The sequence below is a fragment of the Dioscorea cayenensis genome, chromosome 10, assembly GCF_009730915.1.
Source record: "Dioscorea cayenensis subsp. rotundata cultivar TDr96_F1 chromosome 10, TDr96_F1_v2_PseudoChromosome.rev07_lg8_w22 25.fasta, whole genome shotgun sequence".
NCBI lineage: Eukaryota > Viridiplantae > Streptophyta > Magnoliopsida > Dioscoreales > Dioscoreaceae > Dioscorea > Dioscorea cayenensis.
In genome coordinates, this window is record NC_052480.1 from 15,444,189 (window position 1) to 15,460,087 (window position 15,899).

Below are 15,899 nucleotides of genomic sequence, written 5' to 3' on the forward strand. Positions count from 1 at the left end.
AAAAGTGGTAGCCTATGCCTCTAGGCAATTAAAGCAGCATGAATTGAATTATCCAACCCTTGATTTGGACTTGGCAGTGGTGGTCTTTGCTTTGAAAATTTGGAGGCATTATCTTTTTGGAGAAAGGTGTCGGATTTTCACAGACCATAAAAGCTTGAAGTATCTCTTTACTCAGAAGGAATTGAATTTGAGACAACGGCAATGGTTGGAGTTCATAAAGGATTATGACTTGATCATAGAATACCATCCAGGAAAAGCCAATGTAGTTGCTGATGCTTTGAGTAGGAAGTCTACTTCAGTATCTTCTTTGAGGGTGTCCTATGTGCAACTACTTTCAGCAATGAAGAGTTTGAGATTAGAACTTAACATTGAAGATAGTGGAGCATTAGTGGCCAGTTTTATAGTGAGAACATCATTGTTGGAACGTATTAAGGAACTTCAGGGTAATGATGAAGAGTTGATGCAAGAAATACAGAAGTTACAAATAGGAGAGACTAGTGAGTTCAAATTGAGAGAAGATGGAATCCTAGAGTTTCGAGGACATGTTTGTGTTTTGGTAGATTTAGAGCTCAAGAAAGCTATCTTGGAAGAAGCTTATTCTTCAACTTATGCAGTTCATCCTGGAAGTACCAAGTACCGAATGATCAAGGAGAATTATTGGTGGCCAGGAATGAAGAGAGAAATAGCAGGGTTTGTGGCCAGGAATGCTTAGTGTGTCAACAAGTCAAGGCCGAGCACCAGAGACCTTAAGGATTATTGCAACCTTTTCTTATCCGAGAATGGAAGTGGGAGCATATAACGATGGATTTTGTGGTAGGTTTACCACGAACAACTAGAGGTTTTGATGTAGTATGTGTAATAGTGGCTAGACTAACAAATTTAGCACATTTCTTAGCAGTGCATACTAAATATTCTTCAGAGAAATTGGCAAAGTTGTACATTAATGAGATAGTGAAATTGCATGGGGTACTAGTTTCGATAGTTTCAGATCGAGACCCCAGATTTACTTCTCGTTTTTTGCCAAGGTTTCAGGAGGCTGAAGGTATAACTTTGAAGTTTAGCACTGCTTATCACTCTCAGACAGATGGTCAGTCTATGAGGACCATTCAGACACTTGAAGACATGTTGAGAGCTTGTGTTATAGACTTCCAAGGAAGTTGGGATCAACACCTAGCCTTGGTGGAGTTTACCTACAATAATAGCTTTCAAGCAAGCATTGGTATGGCTCAATATAAAGCTTTGTATGGAAGGAAGTGTAGGACTCATCTTTGTTGGGATGAAGTGGGAGAAAGGAAGATTCAAAGTGTGGAATTGATTGATCAAACTATTGAGAATGTAGACCTAACCCTTTGGTCCATGTGAAAGATCCCTAGTCACAATTAAGTCCCAGATACTAAAGTTCACTTCAATGCTTCACTAAGCCCCAGCGGAGTTTATCCTTTAGCACTTCACTCTATTATGACCGTAAAGAACTCTAGGAAATGGAGGTAGGATAAATCACACAGGATAGTAAAAGGGACGCTCTGCTACCTCTCGACTCACCTTCTAGACCCTCTCCAATCTAGCTTTGTATAACCTTCATGGTGTGTCACTCACTCACAAGGGTTACCAATGTGAACTCTCAACCCTAATGTCACTCTACGGGAAAATTCATTCAATAAGTATTCAAGATTGGAAGTCAATTAAAACATCAAATAAGGAAAGCAATAATAAAAGGTTAATGAAGCATTCACAAATCCAAGTACCCACTAGGGGGTTTAGCTCTCCATGGGGCAAGATACAATCAATAGCAAAATCGAAAGTAAAAACAAGTAATCCTTAGGAAAACCCCCTCGGTAGTCATGTCGATGGTCATGTGGAGTAGCCTCGTCCTCTCCAAAGGTCCTCTCGTCAAGCTTAGGACACACCTCGCGGATCGGTGCGGACGAAAGCTCCCCCAATAACTATCTTCCAAGAGAAGTGCGGTGTTGAAGCTATAGAACCACTCCAAAAGCCTTGCCAATGCCTCTCTAAACCCTAGCCGCAAGCCTCTCTAGAGTTGGAGAAAAGATGGAAAGAAGGATCCCCAAATCGGGCTGAATCACGCTTTAAATAGGCTAAAATCGGGCATCTACACGGCCTTATGGATTTTCCACACGCCCCTATGGAATTTCCACACGGGCGTGTGGAATTTCCACATGGGCATGTGGATTCTCTGGAATCATGATTTTCGACGGGCTATGAACAGTAACTGGTACAGTGAATTGCTATAGTGTTTGCTATAGTACCTGCTACAGTACTCCGCCAAAAATACTGCCGAATCCACGTTTTTCATTGAGGCAACATAAATGGGCACACGTTTATGCCGTAGATCACGTCGCTTCTTCAATAAACGACCTCATTGGTGAAGATCTTGATATCAATACACAAGTCGGGATATGCAAATGTGACTGCCTTTGTGCCCATCCAACTCATTGTAATTGCTTGAATACATAGAGGTTGTCACACATTCATGTATCTTCGAACCCAACTTGCATCTTCGCATTTGTACCTTCCAAGATTTCATCAAATAGTGCATTCACGATCTAGATTGACTTCTTTCTTTCATATTTGGCTTTACAACCCTACATGCACCAAAGTAACACAAATATACATGTATTAGTGCTAAAACCTGATAAAAGTAATGCTCATCATAAGGAAAGAATACTTTGCATTTTTAACACACAAGCACTTATCACAGCTCATGATAGAAAAAGAGCTATGCTGACAACCGTAGGAGATTCTTGGAGTTTTAGGTTGGGGATAAAGTATTCTTGAAAATCTCTCCATGGAAAGGGGTAATTCGGTTTCGAGGTAGGTGAAAGTTGAATCCCCGATATATAGGTCATTTTTTTATTCTAGAGAGAATTGGACAGTTAGCTTATCAATTAGAATTACCACTTGAGTTGGAGAAGATTCACAATGTGTTTCATGTCTCTATTTTGAAGAAGTATATCCCTGACGCTTCTCATTGTCTTGAAACACCACCAGTGGAGTTAAGGCAAGATTTGAAGTTTGAAGTGCAACCGGTGAAGATTTTGGATCACCAAGTGAAAACTCTTCGGTGAAAGAACATACCTATGGTAAAAGTACTTTGGAGGAATGATGTTGTAGAAGAGATAACTTGGGAACAAGAAGAAATGATGAAGAGTAAATATCCCCTTTTGTTTGGAACTAGAGATATGCTAAATATTGAGGCCGGGATTTTTTTTTAAGGGGGGTAGGATGTGGTAATTTGACCATTTTCATATTTCTTTCATTCATGTCTTAATGTGTTTTCTTGAGTAATTTTCATGTGTGAGTGTGCCTAAGAGTGTCCCAAGTCATTAGAATAAAAAATGAGGTCAATCGGACACCAATTGAGCTGTTTAGAGCCATTTTACTATAGGCTGAGTGTGGAAGACGGGGTCCATACGGCCTGGATAGACCACGGGATAGAAATTCCAGAAACTTTGAACTAACTCATACTGGCTGCATGGGGGCCATATGGAGGGCCGTTTGGGACAAGTTTCTAGAGTTTTGAAGCCATTTTAGCCACTTTTTCTTCATTCTTTCTACACACTTCCACAAACCCTTTTCTCCTCCTCTAGAACCTTCATCCCCACTTCTTTAACCCATCATCTTGCCTTGAATCAAGAAGAAAACTCAAAGATTTTTTCATTTATTTCTTGAGAAGAGCCTTCCTTAGGGTTTTTGAGAAGCTTTGAGGTAAGGATGAGCTTCATTTGATCTTCTCCTTCTCTCTTTCTGTTTTTGTTGGAGTTCTTTGATATTATGCGTGGAAAATCATGGGTTTTGTTTGGATTGAGAGAATAGAAGAACTATGGAGTTGTAAAACCTTGGATCCATTGAGATTTGAGATAGATCTTTAGTGTTCTAAATTAGGGTGACTGTAGCACCGAACCAAGTTTGGTTTCTTTTGCTTTTCTTGTTAGGTTTGAGGGTTGTGAGAGTTTCATTCTTGTTAGATCTTCTTGTTAGAGTGCTTAGCAAACCCTAAAAGCACTCATTTTCCCATTTTGAGCATTCTTCTTCATTTTAATTGATTAAGTCATTGATGAATTTTCATTGCTTGTTTTGGTTGTTTAATGCCTCTAGGAGGTAAGATTTCAATCAAGGGGAAAGAGCCTGTGGAGAAGTAACAACAGAATGTTTTAGCTCGCCAAGTTTGTGAGTGGGATTTTATTAAATCATGAACTATATATCATGCATATTCTTGAATATATATATATATATATATGTTTATTGCCTTTGAATGACAAGTTTTCTATTTTTAAAACTCTTGAGATATTTTTCCATTTGATTTGGAAATCATGATGGTTTATGATTTGACATACTTCATGATTGTTACTAAAGATCATAAATATATATATTGTTGTTGTGATTTGAAAAGTTCATGTTTTAGAAGATGTGTTTGCATTGTGTATATTTTTTGAAGATTGATGTTCTTCCTATTATGAACAAAAGCTTTGGGTAAAACAAATTGAATTTTGCCATGATGATGGCATAATTGAATGGAGGTATATATACATATGTTTTCAATGAATATTCTTGTGTGATGTTCTTAATGAAAATGTTTTCATGGAATGGTTATGAACAAGTTGTTGACTCTTGGAGTGAGATTGGCATTTGTGTACACTTGTGATCTCATGGTGAGACTTTTGTTTTCTTATTGATGTGTATATTGAGCCTACGGGGCAAAATGGTATGTATTCATTTTGATGGCTCTCGTTCATGATTTGTAGACATAGTCCTGATTAAGGACCCTTTTTATGTTGTGATGAATATTTGGATGTTATTATGCGAACACCCACGGGTCTTGAACATATCCATGGAAATGGTGGGCTACGGCCTTCATGTTCTTGACAGGGTGGTTTTGATGGTGACAAGGGGAATCCCCAATACTTAATGCAGCAAGGGTGTGGATGGTTTCCATGGGCCGAGCTATATAGAGGTGGCGTGGAATACTGTCAAACCGGTTATGGTATTTTAGGTGGGAGCGTAGAGCCGTGACTTGGATATAGTTGGGTTGTTCGGAGTCACCACATGAACATCCCATCAGCCAATGCCAAGATACACACATCTTAATGGCTCCTGACCTAACCGCGACCACGGTTAGCGAGGGAGGGTTTTCGAGGCTGTTTATGATATATATTTGATTGTTTTAACCGATGATTTATATACTTTGGACTATGAGTTACTAAACAAAAGTATGGATCTGGATTTCTTACTCGTATGGATTTCATGATGATTTAGATAGTTTTATCAAGCATTTCATCGTTGTAAATTTTATTTCTTACTTTATACTTGACATTCAAAGTATATTGAATATTTTGAGGATTTGAAATATATTTTTGACATTTTATTTTAATCTATAATGTATGAGATATAGCTCCATGTTTAGCCGCTCACTAAGTAACTTAGTTACTCATCCCTTCTTCTTTTCCCTCCCAGGTGATAGTACAGCAGTGGGATAGAAGTGTGAAGTGCTTGGCAGAGCAGTTTGAGTTATCTTAAGCTGTGTATGATGGTTAAACATTTTGGTATGTATTTGATGGATCCACTTGAATGTTATCGACCCTAATCTATATTATTTTTGTGATACTTTTATATGTTGGTTAGATTTATGTTGTGTATGAGAAGTATACTCTTTATGTGAATGGTTGTTAGCATTGTCATTATGAACTCTATGTTATGATTATCCTTGTATCATAATTTGTATTAAAGTGATGGGTATGTGTAGGAATAATTGTGTAGGTTGACTAGTTAAAATATTTCTTGCTGTTATAGTAGCTTTGTACAGGAAACAGGTTAGCCTTACGATGATCTAGGGTTGAGGTAGTGTTGGACCTCTCCTTGGTTGTCGTGGTGGTATGTCATGTGTGAGACCCACGGGACGGGGCGTGATACCTATAAATACCGCTATTTCAGACGTTTTGAAGAATTCTTTTTTCATATTTTCCCCATCTTTGGAGGCGCTCACGGTTAGGGTTTAGTGAGCCTTTTTCTAAGTCTTTGGAGTGGTTCTACGGCCTTCGACATTACTTTTCTTTGGAAGAAAGTTATTAGGAGAGCTTTCGTCTGTATCGATTCAGTGAGGTGTGCCTGCCCTAGGCTTTATGAGGGAACCCTTGGAGAAGATGAGGCGACTCCAGAAGATAATCGATACAGACTACGAGGGGGTTTTATTTATGGATTGCATGCTTTTACATTCGATTTCATTGTTGATTATATATTGCTCCATGGAGAGCTAAACCCCTAGTGGGTGCTTGGACTTGTAAACCCTAGGATGATTTTGTTTTATTGATCTTTTATTATGTTTCCTTAATTGATGTTTTTAATTGATTTCCAACCTTGAATGCTTATTGAATTGATTTTCTCTTAAAGTGACTCTAGAGTTGAGAATCTACTATATTCGTAATCCTTGTGAATGAGTGACACTTCATTAGGATTAGACAAATCTAGGTTGAAGAGGGTCGAGAGGGTAAGTCGATAGGTAGCAGAATGCCCCTTTTCCCTTCCGGTGTGGTTTATCCTAACTCCACTTTCCAAGAGTTCTTTGCGGTTACAATAAAGTGAAGTGCTAAGAGACGAACTCCACTAGGGCTTAGTTGTGCGAGCAACAGAGTGAAGTGTTGAATTAATCCTTAGTGCTGGGGCTTAATTGTGATTAGGGGTCTTTTGCCTGGACCAAAGGGTTAGATCTATATTAGGGAACATGGTTTATCACTTAGAATCCCTAGAGCTTTAAGCAACCTTGCACAGTGCGAGGCGTCGAGAGTATTCCTTTCCACCTGGGTATAGTGTTGGGTTAGTCACGGTTGACCTTAGGTTTCAGACCGTGGGTTTTAGGATTTTCACGACTCATTAAGCATCAGTTAAGAGACATAATGATTGGTCTTGCACTTGAAACAATAGTCCTAGGGTAAGCAATGTCCGGGTGCCCCATCTTTCTATCGATTGTCTCTACTTATATTCTATTATGACTCTTTTTTCTTTTCTTTATTTTTACTTGCATCGATATTGTTCACACCACTCTTAAGTCATTTTCACTATGGTTAAATAGCAATTATTGTATTTCCGAGCAGTATTCCCTGTGGATATGACTATCCACTCACCTGGGTACTTTATTATTTCGACAATCCATGTACTTGCGGTACACACACACAAGGGGTGTTTAGCCCTATTTATATCCTTTTTATTTAGAACAAAACCATGTAATATATTACGATTTTATTTTTAAATTAACCTATTAACTTAGGTTAATCTTAGATGTTCTTGATCATATCCGTGTGAATGCTTGAATGTGTATGTACGTCATATTTTATACATATATGTGACACCTAATTAATTACTTGCAAATAAATTATTCCAAAAGAAAAAACTAAGTTGAAAGGCATGGAATTTTCTAGTTCTTCACCAAGCATTGGGTGATTAGAGTTATGAGGATGCATGATAACCTCCCTATATAAGGGGCCTTGTATTCACTTGCTATGAAATTCTACCAACTAGGATTTCTGAAATCTACATTGGGAGTGTAGATTTATGAAAAAATTAGTGGGATCTAAGTTTTATTTAAAGACATTAATATAACTTGGTTATAGTATAAATGAACTAATAATCTGGGTTTCTTTAATTTTTTACATTTATTTCTCGATATGACAAATAACCCACTTAATATTTTGCATGAGATAATATCCTTATTGGGCCTAATTATGTTAATTGGCTCAGGCTTTTGAGGGTAGTCCTTTATATAGAGCTAATTGAGTACATTCTTAAATATAGTATTCCTATTGCCTCTCCACTCAAGGCTACGAGAGGAGTGAGTAAGAAGAAAGGTAAGGCTCCTACGGCTCAAGAGGGTGAGAGATCCAAGCGAGTGGCAAGTATTTCTATTGTGGCGAGGTCAGTTATTAGAAGCCAGATTACCCATAGCTAAGAGCAGACAGAACTATAAATATCGAACGATTAGTTTTAGAAACTAGTTGTTCAATATTTGTATTATGTACTTCTTGGATTTTTTATTCTTGAGCTAGTGCTCATGTTTCAGAATCTAGAAAGAAGAAGAAAGTTGGGTGAATGAGAGGTGATGATCAATGTGCGAAGTAGAAATTGTGTCATGGAAACCCACATAGGATCTACTTTTATTCACTTATATTCGAGACAGGTTTAAGTTTTAGAGGATTGTTTAGTATCACCGAAAGATTTAAAGAATATTGTTTCCATATTGATTTTAGTCAGAAAGAAATATGTCTTTAAATTTGGTGAAACTAGTCATGAAATTTATTTTGGAAATAAATTTGTTGGCAATGCCTCTTTACTAAATGGAATATCTTATTTTAATGTCCAGAATAAGTGTGACTACAAGGAAATGAATTTTTAGTGATAATAAAAACTGTCACTACAAGTGGTATTTTTAGTCACTTTTATTAATAGTGACCTTTAAAGTCGTCATCTCCAGTTACAAATATCTCCATCACTAATCTAGTAGTGACTACTTTAAAGATATGGTCATAACTACTTAACACATTTGTGATAACATTTTTGACACTCAAAACTTTTTAATTTGTGTTAAAAAAACTATATCATCACAATAATTTTGCTTATTTGTGAAAATATTATTGTCAGAATAAATATTAAGTCGTGACAAACAAAGTTGTAACAATACTTCACTTTTTGTGTCAACTTTGTTGACTCTAAAAAATAATAGTGACAAATTTTTCATCACTAGTGGTATACTAATTTATGGCAATTTTATCACCAAAATACTAAATATTGACAAACAAAGTTGTAACAATATTTTTTTTTTGTAGCAACATCATCGTCAGTAAAGTACTTGCTAATAGTGACAATTGGTTTTTTTTTTAATAAGTGCTTTAACCACTAGTGAAAATTATGTCAAAACTAAAAAGTACTAAATTATGACAAATAAAGTTGTAACAATAGCATCAGTTTTGTTACAATAACATGGGCACTAAAATATTTGAAAATTGTAAGATTTTCCCTTTTTTTTTTGTGACTCATACTATTTATATTAGTGACCAGTAAATATAAACAAAATTAGTCATTGGTGTGTTTATTACCATCATCATAAAATTATCAATGTTGTCATAAATAACATTTATTGTAATAATGTGAATTATATCATAATGGAATTCTGTCACAAAAAGCACATTTTTATAGCCAATATCACAAACAAAATAAAAATTTTGAAGACTATATTAAAATAAATAAAACTACCAAAATGTGTAGTATTCTAATTAGAATGTTTAATATGTAAAACAAAATAATAAAATCTGTAATAATCCTAAACTACCCTGCCCAATAAATTTGCAAATGAAGTCCTTTGCAATAGAATTGTGTCGTAAAACAAAGTAAAAATAGAATCAATCAAATTAGTAGAAATATTTAATTTTAATACAATGATAATGATATGAAGTGCTACTAACTATTCAAGACTATAAATTTCTACCCACCTCACTAGTTGATGCACTTGATATTCGAGCATTTGATGGGTCTCCAATTAGGGTGAATGTAGGGATTACTTTAATATTTACCAAATGTGCAATAACACCAGAAATTTGCTTAATTTCCATGGCTTGCTTCTCAATAGTGGCGCATTGAGCTTGAACCTCCTCATCTTGTTTTTTTGTGATTTCACTAAGTCTAGCAACTTCACCACTTAAATCATTTGCATGTTTCTTTGCAGCTTCCGCATCTGCTAAAATTTGACTCTTTTCTTGAGACTTAAATGTTATTGATGAGTGATTGAGTAATCATATTTCTTTATATGGTTTACATGCATTGAGCATCAATTTTATCATGGTTTATGTCTCATAAATTGTATTTGTTATTTCTTTGTGCAAATAGGTTGTGAAGGCCTTGAGAAAATAAAAGGAAGCAAAGATAGGTTATGAAGACACCTTTTGGGAGTTTTTGTGCAACATAAGGATAAAGACACATGAGGAGATCATGCACATAGGTGTGTGTGCCAACTTCCAAGAGGATTCAAGCAAGATTATGAGTTGGAAGGGCACAAAACCAGTCATACTCCCATATCCCTACTTGGGTGAAGAATGCAAGAGCCTTCCTAATGATGATTAGATGACAAGAAGCCTCATAACCTACCACGTGGATATGTGCCTGTCTATGTGGCCTCAAGAGAAGAGTGTTGGAGCCTTGTTTATGAAGAGCACTATAGCAAAACAATATAGCAGTAATGTAGCAAAATACTGTTCACAAGACCGAGTGAAAATTCCACCCGGTTATGTGTGCAATTTTGTAGCCCACACAGTCGCATGGAGGCACGTGACAGATATTCTTTGGAGACTTTTTGAGGGCTATTGAAAGGAGAAGCTGCTAGGGTTTTGAGAGGAGGTCATTGACGAATTTGGTGGGTGTGCTTCACCAACTTTGATAGATTCCTTCTTTGTCATAGCATTAAAGAAGCCATCAGTTATCTAGCTTAGGAGAGAAATCCTTCAAGATGTTGACCAACCTGTCAAGCCCATCATCACAAATTCAAGGAGGTTTTCTTCCATGGTTTTCATAGATTTACTTTGCATTATTTGTTTTGTAATTCTCCCCATGGAGGGCTAAACCCTAGTAGGTATTTGGGCATGTGAACCCTAGGATATTATTTTTGTATTGATTTACTTTGTGTATTTCTATTAATTCCGAGTTTAATTGAGCTTTAATCTTGCTCTCTTATTATTTGCTTGCCTTGTTGATCTTATAGTTGATTAGCATTCATGACTTGTTCACCTTGGTGAGAGAAAGGTCTACATTAGGGTTAGAATCTCAACATTGAAGAGAGTTGAGAGGGTGAGTCATGATATAGTGAAGTGCCCCCTTTAAAACCCTTTTATTAGTACATTCTATTTTTGTATTCCATAGGCTTTATGCGACCATATTTGGTGTGAGGCGTGATATTGTGAGATTTCTCCCCCGGAACCTTGTATGGGGTTAGGGATCTTTTACCTAAAAGTAGGGTTAGGACTATCCTTAGGAATCAGATGTACTCTTAGGAAGCTCTAGAGTCTATTATGGTCATATGTGGTGTGAGATGTTGAGATTGAGCAATTTCTCCACCAATATCTTGTAGGGCACTAATATTGGTGGTTTCGAGGCAAGGACCGATTATTCTCGGATTTCCTCGACTTGATTAACTTGATTTAGAGACACTTGGTAAATCTTGCGCTTCATGTTAGATCCTAGGGGGAGAATTGCCAGGGTACCTCGTCTTATTGATTAATACTTCCCTCATTTTTACACTTCCATGTTTTCTTGTGACATTCATACTTTCCGTGATTATGCTCATTTCATCATATTCTAGATTCCAACTAGATAACTTAGATGTAGTTACTACTAATATTTTTTGTTCCTTGTGGAGTTTACTACCTTACTCATTGGGTACTTGATTACTTCAACACTCATGCACTTGCAGTGCACGCATGCAAGAGGTGTGTTAATTATCCTTTTAATCCCTAAACCACGTGAATAGCTTGACTTTCTTTTCAGAACAAGGCCATAATGTTCAACAAGTGGAAAAGGAGAAGATAAAATGGTTTCTTAATTTTTATCTCCTTCTTCTAGAAGCCTATTCTGCATATCTAAAGAGAATCTAAAAATGTAATAAAGTAATTTTAAACATTTCACTATAAAAAGATCAAGTTTAATTACAACTTCAATACCATTATTTCTTCTCTATCTAGAATACACCATGTTTCGTCTGGATTTTGTTGTGATATGTTCCACACTCTAATGGTATCTTGCCATTCATTAGAATTTCTATCTTTATAAAAAAAATTAAAAAGAAGACATAATACAATAATAATTAATTGAAATAAGTTTTACAAATTTCACATTTAAGTAAATAAAATCTTACTTTACCATCTCATATGCAACCTGTACAATTGACTTTGTGCCGCAAACTGATTTCATCTCTTGGTTTCCCCTGTTATTTGTGTTTCTTCTACTTTGTTCTTATATATCACCAAAAATTAATTTCTAATAAGAAATCAACTAGCAAAATAAATTAATGTACTAAGCTGATATTTTAAAATTACCTTAAAATTTTGAGTCGCCCATTTATTGTCAATCAACCATCACTAATCACCTTCTTACACATCCTTTGTATAATGTTTGCTCTTGATATAGCTTTGGTGCAGATGATATTGCCTATTTTTTGTATTGTGCTTGCACTTGTTTCATCACATAGGGCTGCACTTCATTTGAGAAATTGAATTTATCCTAAATTAAAAAAATATAATTTTAATTTTTCCTTAAATTATTACTTAAGTAATTCCAATAATCAATTTTTAAGCAAAAAAAAAAGAAATTAATTTGTAAATTCAGATATCATTTAATCATGTAAAAATGATGTCAAACCAACCATGTTAATAATTATATCTATGAATCATTTACTTGGCCCACACTTAAACTTGTTATGCATACTTACTAACTAATAGGTTTCAATAAAATTTGGTTTCCAAACAAGGTATGTATCAAACTCTTTAAAAGCAAATTATCCTATCTATTTTGATATTACCTACTCTTTCTTTAAAGATAAATATGCTAATAATTATTAAATCTATAAACTAGCTTTTGCTTTATGCTTAATTGGTTGAAAACTACAAAGATGACTATGATTCTCTTCCCCTACCTGAACTTTAAATAAGCAAGAGGTTTTTAATAGATAAATAAGTGTATCATTGATAAGTGCTTGTGTATTAGTAATATGAAGTATTCTTTTTCTTACGATGAGCATCACTTTTATCAGATTTTAGTGCTAATACATGTGTATGTGTGTTACTTTTGTGCATATAGGGTTGCGGAGCCACATATAGAGGAAGGAAGCCAAAGTGGATTGTGATTGCACTTTGTTGATGAAATCTTGAAGTGAACAAAAATTGAAGACACAAGTTGTGCTTAAAGATACGTGAATGTGTGCCAACCTCCATGTTCTCAAGCAATTACTTGGCTTAGAGTGGCACAAAGGCAGCTATATTTGTGTATTCTGACTTGTGCAATGCTAACAAGATCTTCGTCAATGTTATCCTTTATTGAAGAAGTGACACAATCTACGGCATAGACGTGTGGCCATTTATGTTGCCTTGATAAAAAGTGTGGATTCGGGAGTGTTTTTGGCAGAATACTGCAGCAGGTTATTGTAACAAACCACTGCAACAATATACTGCAGCAGTTACTGTTCATAGACCACAGAAAATTAGATTCCTGCAAATTCACATGGGCATGTGGAAATTTCACATTCTTGTGTGGATCCCAGATTCCAACCCTTTATAAAAGCCGTGACTTGTACTGATTTGGGCATCTATCTTTCCATCCTTTCTCCATCTCTCCCCCATCTTTGGAGACGCCGGCGGCTAGGGTTTGGAGAGGCTTTGGAGAGGCTTTGGCTAGGTTTTTGGAGAGGTTCGATGGCCTTCATCATCTAATTCCTTCGGAAGAGAGTTATTGGGGAAGCTTTCATTGGCACCGATCTGGCGAGGTGTGCCCTATGCTTAATGAGGGGTCCTTTGCAAAAGACGAGGTCACTCCACAAGACCATCAACATGAACACCAAGGGGGTTTTATTCTTGGATTGCATATCTTTACTTTTCATTTCACTACTGATTGTACTTTGCTCCATGAAGAGCTAAACCCTTAGAGGCTACTTGGACTTGTAAACCCTAGGATGCTATTGTTTCATTGACGTTTTTTATGCTTTCTTTAATTGATGTCTTTAATTGAGTTACAATATTGAATGCTTGTTGAGTTGATTTTCCCATAGAGTGACACTAGGGTTGAGAATCCATCTTGGTAGCCTTTGTGGATGAGTGACACACCATGAGGGCTAGATAATGCTAGATTGGAGAGAGTTTAGAGGGTGAGTCGAGAGATAGCGGAGTGTCCCTTTTCCCCTCCGGTGTGATTTATCCTACTTCCATGTTGATAGAGTTCTTTGTGGTCACAATAGAGTGAAGTGCTAAGAGACGAACTCCGCTGGGGCTTAGTTGTGCAAGCAACAGAGTGAAGGGTTGAAGTAATCCTTAGTATCTAGGGCTTAATTGTGACTAAGGATCTTTCTCCTGGACCAAAGGGTTAGATCTACGTTTAAGAATAGGATTTATCTCTTGGAGTCCCTAGAGCTTTAAGCAACCTTGTACAGTGTGAGGCGTCGAGACTGAGCGATTTCTCCTCCGGGATATCGTGTAATGTTAGTTATGGTTGACCTTAGGTTTGGGACCGTGTGTTTTAGGATTTCCATGACTTATTAAGCATCAATTAGGAGACATAATGATTGGTCTTGCACTTGAAACATTAATCCTAGGGTGAGCAATGTCCGGGTGACCCACTTTCTATCGATTGCCTCTCATGTCATTTACTTGCGTTCTGCTTTCCTTTTCTTATTTCTATTTGCATTGATTCTTGTTCACACCACTATTGATTCACCTTCACTTAAGTTAAACAGTAATCTTTGTGTTTCCAATCACTATTCCATGTGGATACGATAACCTAGTCACCTGAGTATTATTACTTCGACAAACCCGTGCACTTGTGGGTCACACACAAGGGGTGTGTCAAGTTTTTGGTGCCATTGCCAGGGAATAGGCGTTTGGAGACACTTTGTACTTTGCTTTTTTAGCTATTCATCATTCATTCTATTTCACACTTTCTTATTCTATCATCATTCGGATTTGTTTTTCTTTCTTTAGTTATAGCTCTAGGTTATGACCCGAGAGAACCCTTCGACATTGGTTGGAGGTGATCCTGAACTTGAACGAACACTTAGAAGAAAGGGTAAAAAAACTATGCAAGAATAGTCAAATTAAGCTGAGATAGAAGATTAATGGTCAGATAATATGGCAGAATAGAATGAGTAGCAGAGGACACTCACAGATTATGCCAGACCCTCAGTTTTGGGTGGCCACCGATTACGGCTCAGAATTTTGAGCTAAAGCCAGCATTCATCCAAATGATACAGCAGTTGACACAGTTTAATGTTTTGGCTGATGAGGATCCAAACAACCACATCGAGAATTTCTTACAAGTGTGTGACATTCTTAAGATTAATGGTGTTACGGATGATGCTATCTGATTGAGGGCCTTCCCATTTTCCTTGAAGGGAAGAGCAAAGCAGTGGCTATATTCATTACCTAGAGCATCGATCACCACATGGGAGGAGATGTTAGAAGCTTTTCTTGCCCGATATTTTCCTCCCAGAAAATCTGTGAAGCTCAGGAATGAGATTTCTTCCTATGTGCAAATGAAATTGGAGTCTCTATTTGAGACATGGGATAGGTTCAAGGAGCACCTGCATAAATGTCCTCAACATGGGTTCCCCGAGTGGATGATCATTCAGACTTTATACAATGGTTTGAACCCAAGCATAGAACAGTTACTTCATCCAGCAGCAGGAAGTATCTTAGGAAGTAAGACCCCTGAAGAGGCACGCCATCTCATTGAAGAAATGGCTATGAAAAGCAACCAGTGGAACACAAGAGATAGAAAGAAGGTAGCCGGACTTCATTAGATAGATGCAGTTACTTCATTGGCGGCCCTAGTTGTGTCATTGAGCAAGAAGTTAGATACTCTAACTTCTCCTAGAGTGGTGGCCTTGACGAGTTATACCAGGTGTGGGCGAGGACAAGCTTCATCCGACTGCCCTATTTCTATTGGTGGTACATCCTCGATAGAGAAAGTTTATTTTATGGGTAATGCAATGAGAAACCAAGGCAATCTATATAACAACACCTATAATCCGGGTTGGAGGAGCCACCCCAATCTTTCATGGAGTAATCAAGGGCAACAAAAGGCCATGGCACCACCAGGTTTCCAACAACAACAAGCCCTGAACATGGAGAATCGCATTTTAGGTT

At 36.8% G+C, this 15,899-nt stretch overlaps 1 long non-coding RNA gene and 1 other non-coding gene across 2 annotated transcripts; one reads left to right on the plus strand and one right to left on the minus strand.

The window, feature by feature from the left end:
• Window positions 1–3,686: 3,686 nt before the first annotated feature.
• Window positions 3,687–5,550, plus strand: LOC120270111. The gene is made up of 3 exons (XR_005539561.1): window positions 3,687–3,726; window positions 4,117–4,188; window positions 5,473–5,550. It is a non-coding gene; the product is annotated as an uncharacterized LOC120270111 (long non-coding RNA).
• Window positions 5,551–15,253: 9,703 nt separating this feature from the next.
• Window positions 15,254–15,360, minus strand: LOC120271163. Its single transcript, XR_005539786.1, has one exon. It is a non-coding gene; the product is annotated as a small nucleolar RNA R71 (small nucleolar RNA).
• Between the last annotated feature and the right edge of the window lie 539 nt (window positions 15,361–15,899).